Below are 17,051 nucleotides of genomic sequence, written 5' to 3' on the forward strand. Positions count from 1 at the left end.
AGGCTAAGCAGGAGACAATCCTCCCCTGGAGCAATGCCGGGTTAAGGGCCTTGCTCAAGGGCCCAACGGCTGTGTGGATCTGATTGTGGCTACACCGGGATTAGAACCACCGACCTTGCGTGTCCCAGTCATGTACCTTCACCACTACGCTACAGGCCGCCCCTGTTGTTGTTGTTGTTGTGACTTTCACTCAGACTTGATGAAAGGTTCGTGAAAACAATCACATAATTCCTGAAGTTAATTAAGTGTTTAGACTTTACATTGCGGTTTGCATTACCGTACATTTAGCTGATGCTTTTATCCAAAGCGACTTACAGTTGATTAGACCAACCCCTCATGGAGCAATGCAGGGTTCAGAGCCTTGCTCAAGGGCCCAGCAGCTGCATGGACCTTATCGTTGGTTACACCGGGGGCTTGAACCACCAACCATCCCTGTGGCAGTTGTGTACCTTACCTGCAGACTAGTGGCTAAAGCACATGGTCCGCCAAAATGAACACATTTTTCAAATCAAAAGTTAACTTTTCCTCTTTTTTTTTTTTTTTGCTTGAGCAGAATTGCAGTCGATAGAAGTCGAGCAGTACAGACGTCTAACTCTGACATCATGTTTGAGGTTCAAGAGCAGGGGGAACCATGGTAACCTGGGCTGCTCTCCTCTGTGAAGCAGGTCACCTGCCCTCCAAACAGCCCGGGGGGCTGCACAGGTAGGAGTGTTTTTACTGCGCAGGTAGGCCCGTTGTTACTACGCAGGTAGGCGTGTCCACAGCAGAAGCTGTCAGCTTTATTTACACCTCCGGCTCATCAAAGGTGCGCACGTTTCCACACCCAGTCGGCGCTCTCCTCTCTCGAAAAGCCAGCTCCGATTGGCTGGTTGTCAGCTTGCTGATTGCGACCGGTTTAGAGGGGAAATGTGCAACACTGGCAGTGTTTACATCAGGCATTCAATTTGAAATAGACTTTACAGGAAGTGAAAATAAGAGAGAGGGAGAGAGCGTGCGAGAGATGCAGGCGACGGCACGAAAAGAGCATCCCCATCTCACGCAATCGCTACTGTGACAAATAAAACTGGTGCTGTTCTTTAAAATACTACTCTTGAGTGTACAAGTTTTATACAACTTTTATGAAGCTCTCTGTACATGAAACTAATAAAAACAGCGCTAATTTTTCCTTCTTTGCCATCTTGTTTCAGTTAAGGTTTGACTTGGAGATGGAGTTGGTACTTTCATTGTGTTTTTGGTTGCAGGCACGTCTCATTTTTATTTAAGAAAAAACATCAGTAGAGAGAAGCCTGTTAGCACAACTGACACTGGAGAAAGAGCTGACTTGGCTGGAAGTCAGCTGTACAATCCTTCCCATGATCCTCAGGGGCATTCCACATGCATGACAAGACAGGCCTCATAAGTCAGCTGCAAAGAGTAAGTGTGTTTCATTAGAAATGTGAATTCTTTAAATTTAACCCAAATCTTCTCCACCATTGAGCAGCACAATTTAGGCCCTCTAAAACGGCAGCCTTCCACAATGCTTCAAAGTGCTGTCAATTGGAATAGAATTGGCTTGTTTACTTTTCTGTTCAAATTGGGAGTTTGGGCCAAGTAGCCATTTACTGTTGTCGTGTTTTAAGACAGAACGTCTAACCAAGGTGGTGTCCCACAATGGTCATTAGGATCCCATTGGAACTTACCAGTGGAACTCCCTCCTTTTTGTCATCCTGTGTCCTGGCCCAACTCCCAAATGCAGCCCTCAATCTGTCCATCGGCCAGTTAAGCTGGCTTGATAATGTCCGGTCTGTCCACTTCAGCTGAAGCGTGCAGAGCGTTCTGGCACAAAATGGCTGGCATGGCTGCATACTGGAACAGGAGGTGACCTGAGCCACCTCTTTTCACCTTAAAAAGCACTTAAAAACAACTTCACCTCGTTATTGTTTTGAATGAGTCATGCTGCTTGTGGGTTTTAATAACTTTCGAAAGCAATGACGTAGAATCATGTCCTTCGCCCCAATTTGGAATTTGCAGAAGCCAGTTTTTGTTTTTGTTTTGGTACCAGGCTGTTGAGACGCTTCCTGTAGTCTTGCAACGTGTCTTGATTGCTTTTTGGCACGGACGAGCGTGCCAGTGCAGATGTTGTGGTTAGCCACCGACTGTTGAGCTGATCTCTAAAGGGTAGTGTGGAAATGAGCTGTGACCAAGTTGGAAATGCCAAACTGAGAAGCCGTCTTAACGATAACACGCAATGCAGAGTGTACGTACACCAATTTCTGGAACGGACAACGCAGGTTACTTTCATCAAGCTTTGATTTAATGCTATAGGTTTGCACTGGGTTTTAGCTTTTAATGTCATAGGGTAAACATGTTTCACAATTAGATCCAACCTAACCTCGATCAGGGAACAGTATTTTTGGGTCAGAGAACAGGTCACTTGTCAGATACTGGGTTGGAGGCTGAATGGTCACCTTTCCAAATATTTACATGCTGCAATGAGGATGTTCCACAAGCTTGTGGAAAAGTGTGATTAATAAATCGGAGTGAGTAATGTCCAATCAGAGTGGATCCTGGGAACTCCCCGTCTCATCTTCAGGGTTTCTGGGCTGTTTATGTGACTGTAGGTGGTTTGGTTAACGAGCATAGTACAGGCCATTACCCAGGTCTCTGCACTGGAGAGTGCCAAGGCATGGGGCAGAGGGCAATGTTTACAGAGCCTCTCACAGAACCAAACTCTGTCCTTCTGCAGTTATAGCTGAACCACAGACCCGCAACCACTGTTCCAACCTACTCTTTTACCCAATTGTTGGTTCTGATCCTCCACATGGAAGTGATTTACTAGCAAAACTAGGAAAATAGAGAAAGAAATGCTTTTTAATAAAGGAATGGGCCACAAATGGATTAAACTATGCAAGTCAGGATGAGGATAAGCCTCCTTTGAGAATCCAGATGGAGAGGGGGGCGGAGGGGATTATAGGCCTGGGGGCTGGGGTTGTCAGGTCAGCTGGGGAGAGGGGGCTGGTCTGAGCATGCTCAGTGTGGGCAGGCTGAACACAACATTCAGGGGCAGGGGCAGGGGCAGGGGCGGGGGGTGGGGGGTGGGGGTTGGGTCACATGGTCAGGAAACAGGAAACTGAAGGATTCGTCTGAACCAGCACAGCTACATCCTTCACTGTATCAGGAAAGAAAACGACAACACGGGACACACTGAAGCACACTCACGCGAGGTGTAGATTAAAGTCTTTATTTTGCACTCGTAGCAGCAGGACAAGGACATCACTGCAGGGTGGGGTGGGTGTGGGTAATTGCAGCGTTCACAACAGGAACCCAGGCTCTGCCCCCAGTGGATATTGTGCGGGGGGGGGGGGGGGGGGGGGGCGGTACATGGTGAAGAGAAAACCAGGCTGGGGGGGGAGGCAGGAACAGGAAACTCTGCTGCTACTTAATGAGCCAGACGGTCCATCGAGGGGCCCCAGGGTCCCGTCGAAGGGTCTTCACAGTGTTGGCGGTACAAACCTTCCAGAACAAACTTAAATCGAGACGGGCCCGCGCAGACCGCTTCACTGAGCCAGCCCCATACAATCATCATCATCATCATCATCATCATGAACGAACAAGAGTATTCACACTCACGATTACAGGAGTTATACAAGTTATACAAACACGCGGCACACTCGCACAAAGATTACGCAGAATTCAAAAGCGTGGCATTGAGTCCACGTCCATTAGGTTTCATTGATCTCCAGTCCGTATGAGGTATGGAAGCCAATGGCGGTGGAACCCCCTAGCACGAGCTGTGAAGCTAGAGCGGGCTCCTTGCCCCTAGTCCAGTGTTTCCCAACTCCAGTCCTCGGGACCCACTTGCCAGAAGGTTTTTTGTTGTAACCAGTAGCTCACACACCCGATTTAACTAATCAAGGGCATTTTTGTGGTGTGATTGGTTCAATCATTAAATCAGGTGTGTGAGTTACTGGTTACAACGAAAAGCTTCTGGCATGTGGGTCCCGAAGAACGGAGTTGGGAAACACTGCCCTAGTCTGAGGGAGAACACAAGGCTTTCCTCTCTGCAAGATGGAACATGAATGGCACTCATCAACTAAAAGCAAATGGGGACCGAGTCAAGGAAAGGTTGAGGAGGGGAGGAAAAAAAAAAAAAAAAAAAACTGACCAAAACAGAATTTTGTCTAACCAAAACTCTGCATTGACTCTGCAAAGTGCCTCCATCCCCCTCCAAAACCCACTACAGCCCCCCCCCACCCCAAATCTACCCTACTACCCTACCCCCACAATTTCCTCTCCTTCAAAAAATAAAATAAAAATGAATCCCTCAAATCAGAAACAAAACATGTGCATGTTCCCGCACCCCCCCTCCCCCCCAGCGAGGCATCGCTGTCATCGCCCTCTCGTATCCATGGCTCCTACTGGGCCAGCTCACGCATCACGCCACCCACCGACCAATGGGAGGCCGGCTCACACAGGTCATGTCCTCAGCTTTTGCTTTTAAAGCCCAGGAGGTTTTTTTCCCTCCACCCCCACCCCCACCCCCACCCCAACCCCAACCCCAACCGAATTGCTCACTGATGTACAACAAGGCTCGCCTGGGGGGGGGGGGGGGGCGGGGCAACTTTCGCCCAATGAGGTCGTCGTCTGTCACTGGGCATCACGTCTGCCCGTGTGCACACGCCCCACCGCGGAAAGCAGGGGCTGTGCACTCAAACGAACCGGCTCCCAGACTATCGTCTCACATCTGGCACACAAGTATAAAAGAACGTACGCCCCAAGCACCGGGCGGCCATTTTGTTTCGACTGCATTTCAGAGGGGCCGCGATTTCAGTTCCTCCATTACCACCAGGCTTCTGCTCCAAAGCTACGTTTTGATCATATCGCTTTTTACATTAAAAGCATCCCTCCATTAACATTGAAAAGTATAGCTGTACGCAGAGATGTATTCATTAGCTGCGGATTTTAATAAATGTTAAAAATCGCGCAAAAATTACGAGAATACGCGCTGTGGTGCTAGAGGACTACTAGTCATTCTGTTCAACTTTCAGCAACGCCTTCTTACACCTCTCAGACACTTCCATCAGCACATGCGGAGAAGCAAGCAAGCAACGATCCCAACCTAAACATCCCCCTGCTTCATGTTCGGCACATTACGCCTTAAATCCTGCCCCCTGCCCTCACACTAAATTCAGAACAGGCCAGTTAACAAGGTAGCACCTCTCTAACGTGAGATGCCACAGCGCCGCAAAGCCAAGCTTTCCTGCTTGACGTTGAACATAAATAGGCCTGGGACACGCTCACAGGATTGGCTGAAGCCCACTTATAATAAAAAATAAAAAAATACAAAAAAAAAAGCATTATGCAAACCATCTAGTCCAACCCATCTGTCAGCCCCATCATGAGATTTAGCAGCCTCTCCCATTCACGCTCATTGTATGCCTAGCACACTCTACGTACATTCAGGAAAGTTTGTACCAATTTACAGGGCAACGGGCTAGACTGGACTGGTAGGGCTTTTAGGCTCTTTAGGCAGTTTCTGGGGGAATCCCCCCTAGGACAGGAGGGCCTAAATGCACAAGCAGAAATGCATAAGCGTATTGAAATCGGGATCCATTTTTTTTTTGTGCTCCTTGGCTGGGCCGGATTGCAGCTGAAGCATATCATTTATGAGACTCATTCATCACACCGTCCCTAAATTACAGTAGCGGCATCCCAGCCCCTCTTCTCCATATAAAAGATGGAAGGACCAAAAACACAGGGGGGGGGGGGGGGAGAAAAATCCCACAATTGTTACCTTTGCCTGTATCAAGCAGAGATTTTGATGGACTATGGTTTAGTCGCTTCCATTTTATTTGGAATGGAGGGCAGCAGGGGATTAACCGTTTGTGGGACGACAGGCGCCCAAACCCTGGTGCAGGCAGCAGTAGTGTAGGGTTATGACCACTTCCTGTTTCAGTCTCTGCAGCGCGCCCCTGTCGATTCCGGGCATCGGACGGCACAGGAAGTGGTTCCAGCGTTGCGTCTGCCGCAAAGCTTTTGAGCCCGGGCAGTTGAGCAGGGGCTACCGTCGCGTGTCACCGAGTCCCTTCGGCGAAGTGTGCCTCACATGGCTACCACATCCCTCAAACCACTTTTCATACAGCAGAATAGCATTCTTCACGTTCTTACTAGTCACAGCTTTATTCAATAATCATTTCTAAAAAATATAGATTACAGCAACAGACATGATATTGCAATTGTGTTTGTTTTTTTTGTTTTTTAAAGTCCTTACACGACAATATATGCATTTAGAATATTACTTAAAAACTAAGCTCCAAAACCATGCATTGTCCGAATGGAGTTAGACAATTTGAGCGTACACCTACAGATTTCGGAGGTCATTATAGGGCAATTCTAACCACCGAAGCAACCGGTCTTTAAACTACATTAGACTCGGTACTTTGTGGAGAAATCAAGAGTCAAATATTTAAAATACTGCAATATTAGAGTAAGATTAATTCCCTTTCAGATCTTATAGGTTCTTAAAACACAACGCCCAACAACAAAACAAAAAAAAAAACAATAAAGAAAAAAGAAAATTCCTTCACAGTAAGTTCTAAGGCTCAGTTAGTCTCCCTACCTTATTTTTTTAAATCCTCTTTAAATGCTTGCTGCCGTAGAAGCATTTATAAGCAGACCTCAATCCCTCCTGTAGGCCCGCTTTCATGGGTGGGTAGGTACACTGCGGAGCAGACGGTCCCGCTCGGGAAAGGATCAACAGCCCGAGCGAGCCCTGTGCAAGAGGACAATGGAACGGCTCGCTTCGAGGGTGTTAACCCCTTCTCCTTCCACAAGCCCGCGTGCTCCCCTGTACCATACCAATGGCTGAAACTCAGGCCTGGTCTGAACATGAGGCTGGAGTTTCTAAAAAACCCACCCCAAGCAAAGCAGTACCCCCCCCCTCCCCCCCCCCGGCCAACCATCATCCTGTTCCCCCCACCCCTGAAGTCCGAACGCTTCCCAAAGACGAACGACAGCCCCCGACTTCAGCATCTTGGGAAAGTGAAAAAAAACAAAAAAAAACAAAATAAGAACCAAGAAGATTCAACAATCCCAACTGAACAGGCTTGTGTACCCCCCCCCAAAAAAAAAAAAAAAAAAAAAAAAAAAAAAAAACCCCAGTCATGGTGCCTACAGCGGTAATGGGTGGAAGATGGTGGACGTTGTCGTCAACATCATCCCTCTCTCCCTCTCCCCACCCCCCTCCCTCCCTCTCAGTGATTTCACACAGCCTTCTCCTCTGGCTGGCGGGTGGGCGTGGCCTCCTCAGGGGGCGGGGGCGTTCTGCACCTTCTCCGTCATCTGCCGGGCGCTGTAATAGGACAGGCTGAGGCCCATGATGGCCAGCATCATGGCGAGCTGGTTGACCATGCGGTCCTGCGGCTGTGTTTGGACCTCGCCCGCCACCTGCCTCTGCAAGAGAGAGAGGGGAGAGGGGGAGAGAGAGACACAGAGTGAGCCCCAACAGCAGACCAATTCAACCTAGGAGCAGATCTGGGGTCAAATGCGTATTAAGTTTTGGATTCAAATATGTTTCTATTCTTTACGGAGCTTGTCTGGAGTATTGGAACCTGTGAAATGCTCTCAAAAAAGTGCTAACCACACCTCCTGGCCCTCTTGGTTGGCTCATTTGCATGCAAGGCAAGGTCAAATTGAGTACAGAAAAGTATTTGAATTCAAAGCAATTAAAAGTATTTGACCTGGTGTCAAACTGACGTGGACTGGGCTGGATTAGCTAACGCGCCTTTACCAAAAACTCAAGGGTTAAAAACAACCACACACCATTTCATTTCCATCAAGCGTAAAATGAGTTCAGAGTTATGTAAACCAAGCTTGCATGCGAGCAAGCGTACAATGTGGAATATTCATTCGCTCGGAACTCCCATTCAAAGCCCACAACCAATTTGAGCGCCATTGCACACCGTTGCTCATGATTGCTGAAAAGGATAGATTCTCACTGGCTTACATCACAGCTTATGTGCCCCAAAATGTGGCTGGGGCAGGTGGGTAAAGGGGAAACTTCCAACCCCCTACAGTACACCTTTATCGTGTTGAGGACTCGCATTTCAATCAAAACTGCAATTATTTCCATGCAATGCAACAGCCAGCCTTTCAGTCGAGGCAAAACCTACAAGGAGAACCCAAAGGGGGGCGGGGTTGAGTCCCAATAACACAAACATAACGCCCTCCTCAAAACTGTTGTGCTAAGCAAGTGCATTCCCACAGCTGGGCGCAGGATTCCTGGAGCCATCCGTGAGGTTTCAGAGACCCAAATTCAGAGAACATTCCAGAAGGCAGAGGGAGGGGAGGGGAGGGGAGGGGGGGCGGTCCTGGCCATACTTCAATCCAGACAGTGAGATTGAAAAAAAATTAATAAATAAATGTAAAAAATAAAATCATCTCATCCAACCATTGCTGAGCAACACATGGAATCCCAAAACGGGGTGTTGGCGGTGGTGGTCTGCGTGCGAAATGGACAAGCTAGTTCAGCAAAGTGCAGGAACATCGGAAACCAACAAGTCTATCAATAGCATTAGCACCAGCATCAGTCATAATCGGGTGAAGGCCTGCAGACATGAAAGCGGATTGTTCTTGCCGGGAGCCTTAAGTCAAGCACAGACTTTACTCCGCACCGATTAGACACACGCACACACTGAAGCTGAAACGGCCTGAGTAGTTGCCGACACTAATGCCATTTTAACAAGCTTTTGACTAGCTGCATTAAAGCGATACGAGTGTGATAGAGTGTGTACCACATACACCTGAGTCAATGCTCTAGAGCTTGAGACAGCAGCGACATGTTCCTAGAGCAACAGGCAAGACCAGAGAAGAGCGCCGTACTTTATATTAAAAACATACCAGGCACCCAAGTGAGAACCACTCTGCCAAACCCTGGGCAGCAGGCAGGCCCCACATTCGTGGGAGCCAAAATATGTCCACCACACCCTCTCCCGAAAAGAATGCATCTGTACAAATCCCTTACAACTTCACTTACAAAAATAAAACTTCAATCTAAGCAACAGGCTGGGACATCCAGAATTATGTTTTTACACTATTTTTTGTGTAATCCCCTCAGTCGCAATTGAAATATCAGAGCTGGCACTTCCTGTGTGAGAAACCGGCTTCTGTGCCAGCGGGTTTGTAGTCAGGGTTAAAAGCGTACCGAAGCACAACGCTGCAGTCAGAACAGGATTCCCTGGCCCGCCAATGGGCTGCGGATCTGATTTGGGAGGAGGGTTGAGGTGGAACAGAGGCTCACTGTAGAGACACACCTGAACTAACCACCGTTTGGTTACTCATGCAAACTGGCAGCTGACATTCAGGTCCTATTATAGGAAGGGCTTAATGCACCATCTGTTTTTCGTGTGTGCTCCGGGTGGATAATCATCCTAAAGGTGGTTTGTGAGGGAGATATCGTGGGCAACATCAAATGAATGTTATTTGAAATAAAATCTGAAATGACAACATACTCTGCAATTGGAGACCAACTTTTCAAATGCATAAGCCGGGCAAGTGTCTTCACAAGACATAAGCATTAAACTAATTCACTCATTCGCATTAAACTCTACCAACATCATTCCACTGTAACACCTCCCCTCCTCTACATGTAGGTGTAAAATCCAGGGATCAGAAAGTCCTGGCAAAGCATTTCTTCCACCCATGAACTCACCAACTAGTTCTACCTCTGGATAGCAGAATCATGCCAATATAGTACATCCAGGTCATTGGAATGAAATCCTGGGTTAGAACTTTCTGAACCTGGATTTTCCATTTCTGGTCCTCCGCACCCCAACCCCCCCAGTCCAAAATCCCCACACCCCATCCCCAGACAGACGGATGGACAGACCTGGAGAAGCCTGAAGTACCCAGGAGTGAGTCTGCCCAGCCTGATGATCATGTCTGTGGTAAGTCGGCGTTCAGTGCGCGATGGCGAATCCGGCCTCTGTCCACGCTGTCAGCCAACCGCAGCAGGGCCTGAGGGTCAGAGAACAAGGCACGTGTCAGAGGAACCACTCCCATCCCCCCATCCCCCCAACCTCCCGTGTCAGAGGAACCACTCCCAGTTCGCATTCATATTTCCGCACACCCGGCTTCTGTATGGCAATCAAGTCTCAAGGGTTGTTCGCATACGCATCCAAGAATGCATACCTTCATTAGATACAGTATGCCTATAACAATCAATCGTTGCTTTTTTGCGATTGAACCACAGTGAGTAATCGGGGTAGGAACACTTCCAGCTCCACACGCAAGCTTGATATTTCTTCAAGTTTAGAGTTTAAATCGGGATGGAAAGACCGTAAAAGGATGCATCTGGAAAGGATGAATTCACCTAGCCCAAGGCAAAGATTACCAACAATATCCTCCTACCCTGCCCTCACTCCCTGCCATGAGGGCCTACAGAAGCCGACCAATCGGCCGCGTCTCTCCGGTCTCGTTTCGGATCGGACCCGCTTCGCCTCGGGGTCCTCTTTATTTTCCGCAGGAATGTCCCCGTCATTACACAAGCCGGTCTGAACTGGATTCTGGGAGAGGAACAGCGCTCCCGTTCATAATCACAAATAAAACCCATCAGGATGAAAAGAAATCAGAAGACAGCGATTCAGCCTTGCCTCTGGACACAATTACAGGACATTGCTCTGCCAATTTTGAACAATTGACAGTTCAAACCTCTCAACTGCCAAATGAAGCCTCGTTTACCAAACTGAAGTCAAACCCATCAATCAACTCAATGGCAGCTTTGCGATTCTAAACAAGCCAAACCTCATTGATTTTGTCTAGTGTCCACACAAACTCAGAAGTCCATTGGGAGACATTACTACAACAGAAAGAGCAGAAACTGCCGCAGTTGAAGCTCATGATATCAGGACCAGATGTGGGTGCACAGGAAGGAAAGGAGAACATTTAATCACAACCACCTCACAAGGGAGGCGTGTGTAGCACTCCGCCAATCTCGGTGCACGGCTCCCTACAACCGAGAAGACAACATGGATCAGCAAGGGTTCCTCCTAAGCCAACGAATTTCCACTGGAAGGGTGCATGGTACCAGAAGACCAGAGGACTGTGCAGGGAAGGGTAGGGAGGAGGACACACGCGCGCGCACACACACGCGCACGCACACACACACACACTTCTAAGAGGGATGCGACTGTACACCTGGTTGCTGTTGGACCGCTTGGAAAAGTTAAGGAAAGCTTGCTACTCCAGGGCGTGAAGAAAAAATTACTTTTCATGTATATGAAAAGTATGTATAAATCCCAAAATCCAGACTGGGGGGTGCTGCAGGAAGGTATGTGGGGGGGTGTAAAACTCAGCGGGTTCCTCACCTTCGATGACCCCCCCCCTCCAGCCACAGGAAGCCAGACGGGCGCGACTCCAAACGGCGAGCCCCGGCTTCGACCAAAAGGCGCCCCCGACAGAAACGTGCTCTGGCTGCCACACGTCCCAGCAAGCAGAGGAAGCCAGGCGGAGGAAGCTAGCCTAGCGCCGAGTGAGGCCCTGCCCCCCTCAGCCCCGCCTTTTATACCGCCCCGTCTCACCCAACCAGATCGGCAGGATCCCAACACACACACACACAGCTGTCGGTATACATCACGCTCTGTGGTTTCCACTTCCATACACACACACGCGCACACGCGAACACACAGCCCTGCCCACTACACTACACTACGAAAGCCTTCTCAATCCGCCAGATGTGATCGGCCCAGCCAGTGAGCGTTCTGGGAGGAGAGTGGCCTTAAATGTGTGTGCGCTCAACGAGCATGCGTGTGTGTCAATGCGTCACTGCGTTACATAATCAAGTTCAAGTCTACCCCGGCACGCTATGACGACAAGGATTCTGATCGTGTTTGGTGTTTTCAGGAGTGGCACTTTCCTGCAAACAGCCACTGGCATGTCAGTTTGTGGTTTATTTGTGTGCGGGGGAGGGGGGGGCATTGTTTTACAAGGCATCGCGTGTCTTTTCGCTGTTATACAAAACCTTTTTCCGTTTCAGAAAACCGGAGGACCGGCCGGTAGAAGTCGCTGCTATTCTTGACGCTTGATGCGCATTTCTTGGGACTTGAATGAACTTGCATCCACTCCTTAACACAAGTTAAAACAAATTCAGTAACTTGATAAGCTAATTGCAACCATACAGGGTGGTTCATTAAAATAATAAATATACAATTTAATCTTACAAATTGCTCACATTTCATGAAACTGGCCACAATGAGGGCGGTTGTCCGCAAGTAATGTTTTGCAACTTTAATGAGCATGAAGTGCTCTCTCTGGAGCAAATCAGGGCAATCTGCAAAGGGCTTCTGTTTTATTCATTTCTTCACCTCATGACTGAAATTGAAAGCCAGAGTAATTTCAAGATGTTGTACGCAGGTCTTTGGCCTTTTGGAGGGAGACATGGGGACCCCCGTTGTAAAGCTGATCTAGCAGCCGTGTGTTGATACCGTCCTCAGACTGCAGCATCCAGGACCTATTGCTGCTCCCTCACCAGGCGTGAGAAGATGCACATTCCCTCCCCACCCGGCGCACAGCTCTGGGATTCCCTGTGGGGAAAATCCAATGGCTGCAGTGCGCGGAACCACCTGGATATCCGCACCCTGATGCATGAATATGGCCGTCTTCATTTCAATGCATCAACACGCCCATCAGTGTGACTCACCTGGGAAGGACGCAGGTACACACCTGCGGGTTTGGGCGTTCCGAAATTCAAGCATCGCTTCATCCAGAGTTTTTGTAAACACTGCGCTCCGCCCTCATTCTTTTTACATGAGACAGCCTCGCGGAATCACACACGCATGTGTGCCCCAAATCTGCCATACCGTAGGAGGCAGGGTGGAGGTGTGCAAGCTAGGCGCAGGTTTACAAAACCTTGATTCAATGACCGGTATTGTGCAAAAAGGTATCAGAAAAGGGCCTTCATGAAATCATAAGACAGACCATGAACATGACGGGTGTTTGAAATGCATTCGTTCTCAAAGAGAATCGCTCGGAACCAGCAGACGAAAGGTCGCCACGACAACGCTCATATGGGACACGAAATGGTGGCCACTTGCTAGAAACAACATTCTCATGGGAATCGAGTCCCCAGCACAAAACCAGTCCGCCATTATTATCTCACACACCGGAGGGCATCTAGCCCTCCGCACACAGGGAATAAAAAATGGTTTCCGATTCCTTTGTTTCTAAAAGCTTGTCTGCCGACGGTTGAGCGCACAGTGTCAGCGACTTGCTCCCCGGCTGGGAATGCGGACGGCGGCCGGGGACCGGAGTGGGGGCGGCGGGGGGGGGATGTGTGTGTCTGAGCGGAGAGGCGGCGGGGCTCCGTTTTATTTATTCGGCTCCGAACACAAAGGTGGGGAGAGCCGGCCTGTCGCCCCGCGTTACGCTCACGTTCCTGCGCCAGCGGCCCGAGCGCATGCTGCGAACACACGTGTCCGTCACATCCCTCAGCCAATCAGAGTCCAGCACCAAGCACAGCCTCCTCCCCCTAAAGCCACCCCCCCCCCCCCCCCCTTTCAATAGAAGGGGGGGATTTCTCTCTGTCAGGTTCCCCCCCCCTACAATGGCGGTTCATTCAGCTGCTGGAGCAGCAGCTCGCAGTCCTGGTGTAGCACTGGGGGAACCGCAGTCTTACTGCAGCCAGCGGTGAGGCGCACAGGACGGACTGCGAGATTGCACCTCATTATCGATCTGCGTTACGCAACGCCGCCACCCTCGGTCAGCAGAGAAAGAGAGAGCGGAAGAGAGAGAGAGAGAGAGAGAGAGAGAGAGAGAGAGGGGAAGAGAGAGAGAGAGAGAGAGAGAGAGAGAGAGAGAGAGAGAGAGAGAGAGAGAGAGAGAGAGAGAGAGACGTGTTCAGCACGTGGAAAAAGGACTCGCTTCGGATGCCCTGCACTGCGTCGGGGCCGATAGAGATCCCGTGGCTCGTACATGCCAAGAGCACGTGGACCGCTGGTGCGACAGTCCGATACCTCCACCTACTGCTGAAAGCGTTCATTTCTGATTCTCTGACGCTTACCATTCCCCGACCCCTGCACAGCCGTAACCCGGGCAACACAGAACCGACAACAACGAGACGCGCCCCGCCCGCCCTCCCCTTCTGGGAGAGAACCTGTGTCAGGTTCGACTCCGCACTTCAACAGTGCCGCGCGCCTGTGGGAAAGAGCGCACGGCTCAACACCGGATTGGAGGGGGAAGAAATTACAGACGGCAGTGCATTGTGGGTCCGTGCAGCTGAGAAAGACCAGCCCAAGCGCTCGGAAAGGAGAAACTGAACCCCCATGTCCATCTATCCAAGCGACCGACTCTGGTGGCGTTTAGATAAAGGCCTTCGATCATTTACCAGGCCATCAGACAAAACAGTGACTGCCAATCATCTGAAAAAATATATATAGGATCTGAAGCCTGTTCGTAACTGCCATCGATTCAACCAGCAACAACACTTTCAGACCGGGGGAGGCTCCTAATCTAAATGACACTTTTCTGAACCTCGTGTATGTAGATATAACACTAAATTGTGAGCCACTTTAACAGATTGTTGGCCTTTACAGGCCCAAGGGAACAAATTCAAAACAAGTTTAAGTTCATGCATGCGTCGGTTTCTGTGGGAAGAATGATATATGTTCGCTGTTGAGTGACCACAGCAGCTGTTGGCATTAACCCAAATTCTTCTTAAAATATCAAATATCAAGCTCTGGTAAAGAGAGACTTGGATGTAAATGCTAATATTATCAGGTGGCATTAGCGGCGATCATGTTTTTTTTTAAAAAGGCATGGTAAACCTTTTCCCTTTTTTTCTTTCTTTCTTTGTTTTCTTTTTCCTTTTAACAGGAACTGTTATGTCATTATTGACCAAGCTGGAGCCAAAACAGCACACTGCATGCTCAGATCCACTGCATGCTCAGATGCTTCTTCAAATCGTGAAAGTTATCAGAAAGGTCAGGGGCCCGTGTGTGTGTGTTATACGTGGCATGTCTGGTCTCCGTTTTAACAAATATGAATCATGTTTAAAGCAAGGCTATAACACAACATACATGGCAAGGCAAGTAGGGGCCGGTGCCTCAGAACATGAACCCCCCCCCCCCCCCCAAACATAGAGGAATAAATAAACTAATTAAATAGATTGTAGGTAATTACAACCAAATGATAACACGATGGTGAGGGTTTTAAATATTAATGAATAAATGAATAAAATATTCTAAAAGAGTGACTGTCATGAAGAGCCAATGTACATTCCTCATTATCCTCGTAAAATATGCAATATATACATTAAAAAGAAAAAAAAATTCATATGTACACATGAATCAAATAGAACTCAAATGTTGCTCCGCAAGTTCACCTTTCACACAGATCAGACGGACAAGACAGGAGTGTGGGGGGGGTCACCTTAACCATGATCCATATGACCAAGTAGATTCTCCAAATACCTAACCCTTTCACCCAAATTCGGATGTGTGCAATTTCATAAATTTCATCGTTCCATTGTGCTGCAGACCCCCTTTGCCATTTCAGATCACCGACCAAACCCCCTTCTTAACGTGCGTCGGTGTGCTCATGGAACACGCGAAAAGAACACCGTGTACTCCGGAGTCTCGTTCGATTTCAATCTGGATTTTAAACAAAGGTTTTGCCTAAAATAGGAAATATTTTCAATACAAGATCATAATTCAGCTACATTTTAGAAATTACTCTTTCACGGGCGCACTCGTGTTTAATTCTCAATGAAACAATTAACCAATTTAAATTCACTTTAGTTCACCACCAACGCTCTTGCAACCAAGAAAAGGAATGAACGCTATATGTACAATTACTTCAAAAAGTGCCAGAAATTCAATAAAAGTCTGGAATATAGAAGAATAAAGCGGGTTGTAGCCGTTTGATACTCATAAATGACAGCCACTTGCAGGAGATGGCCAATTAGTTTATCAAATTGTGAAATGCTGCCAACTAACTAGCGCTTAGCGATTGCCAAATTTAAACCCCAGCCTACCTTTGCGGCTTGAAAAAATGTACAAATACTGTTAATTTGTTGTATGAACTACAAAAAGACACTGCATAACTCATGGAAACTGTAAAACTTGTAAAGTAGTTTGCTATACACTAGCAATATTGCAAACGCGTTCAGCTGAACAAAGCAATTGAGCCACCCCAGCTATGGAACATTGTCTTCCATTTAGTCAACCCAACTTCAATTATATGAAATCACATTCACCAGCGACTTTTCAGTATTTCCAAGGGCTAAAAACCCCCCAAACATCATCCAAATCCAGTCGGTGATATTTACTTGATAGCGACACTTAATTGTTTCTTAATTAAACCTAAAAAAACATTAAACATTTCAAAAAATGTATCTTTAATGGAGAAATGAAAAGCTGATTGCACACTTACCTGCTGTGCTTGGTATTGTTAGCGCTGAGTACAGTTTTGCAGTGACTTGGGGGGTTGAAGACACGCAACGTGCACGTATCTGTCTATATAGGAAGCCTGAACAGCCTATACGTTCACCAGAGGGGTGGGGGAGGGTTGCACGTGCAGTACGCAGAGCTGACTGGAGGCGCGTTCATACCACAGAATCCCCCACACAGTAGTATGTGCCTGCTTAGTGGTCCTTAGCCAGCACTATGTCCGTTTACTTTTATTTCCATGACTTCTGTTATGGATTCCTTTAAATTAATGGTCCAAGGTGGCTAATTATTGAGAATATTTGTTTGACTATTTGGTGCAGAAAAGCGTTTTTTTCCCCCCCGCCATTCTACGCGTCGTACGCGCGCACGAAAAGTAGGCTAGCCACCTTTGTTATCTTAATGATATGCGGGATTTATTTTTAATTGAAAAACACATACGGGTGTTTTTAATCCTTAAAGAAAGTTGTAGTCTTGATTGTATTTTGTTACGAAGACTGGTTGACAAGAACCTGGATCCATTTCAGAACTTTTTCCTCAAACCTCACCTTACTCTTACAGTTCATGTGCCCTAAATTTAATGGTGACCAAAATTATATTATTGAAACAGCATGAAGTGCACTTATGGGTGTAAAT

At 48.0% G+C, this 17,051-nt stretch overlaps 1 long non-coding RNA gene across 2 annotated transcripts; it reads right to left on the bottom strand.

Annotated features, from left to right (window-relative positions):
- Positions 1-7,222: 7,222 nt before the first annotated feature.
- On the bottom strand, positions 7,223-16,539 carry LOC133111466 (uncharacterized). Of its 2 annotated transcripts, none has more exons than XR_009704999.1 (3): positions 16,402-16,539; positions 9,866-9,993; positions 7,223-7,431 (listed from the first exon to the last, which is right to left on the bottom strand). It is a non-coding gene; the product is annotated as an uncharacterized LOC133111466 (long non-coding RNA). The 2 variants fall into 2 exon arrangements; XR_009704997.1 differs by lacking the exon at positions 16,402-16,539 and adding an exon at positions 11,343-11,495.
- Between the last annotated feature and the right edge of the window lie 512 nt (positions 16,540-17,051).

Source organism: Conger conger, chromosome 1 (genome assembly GCF_963514075.1).
Source record: "Conger conger chromosome 1, fConCon1.1, whole genome shotgun sequence".
Taxonomy (NCBI): domain Eukaryota; kingdom Metazoa; phylum Chordata; class Actinopteri; order Anguilliformes; family Congridae; genus Conger; species Conger conger.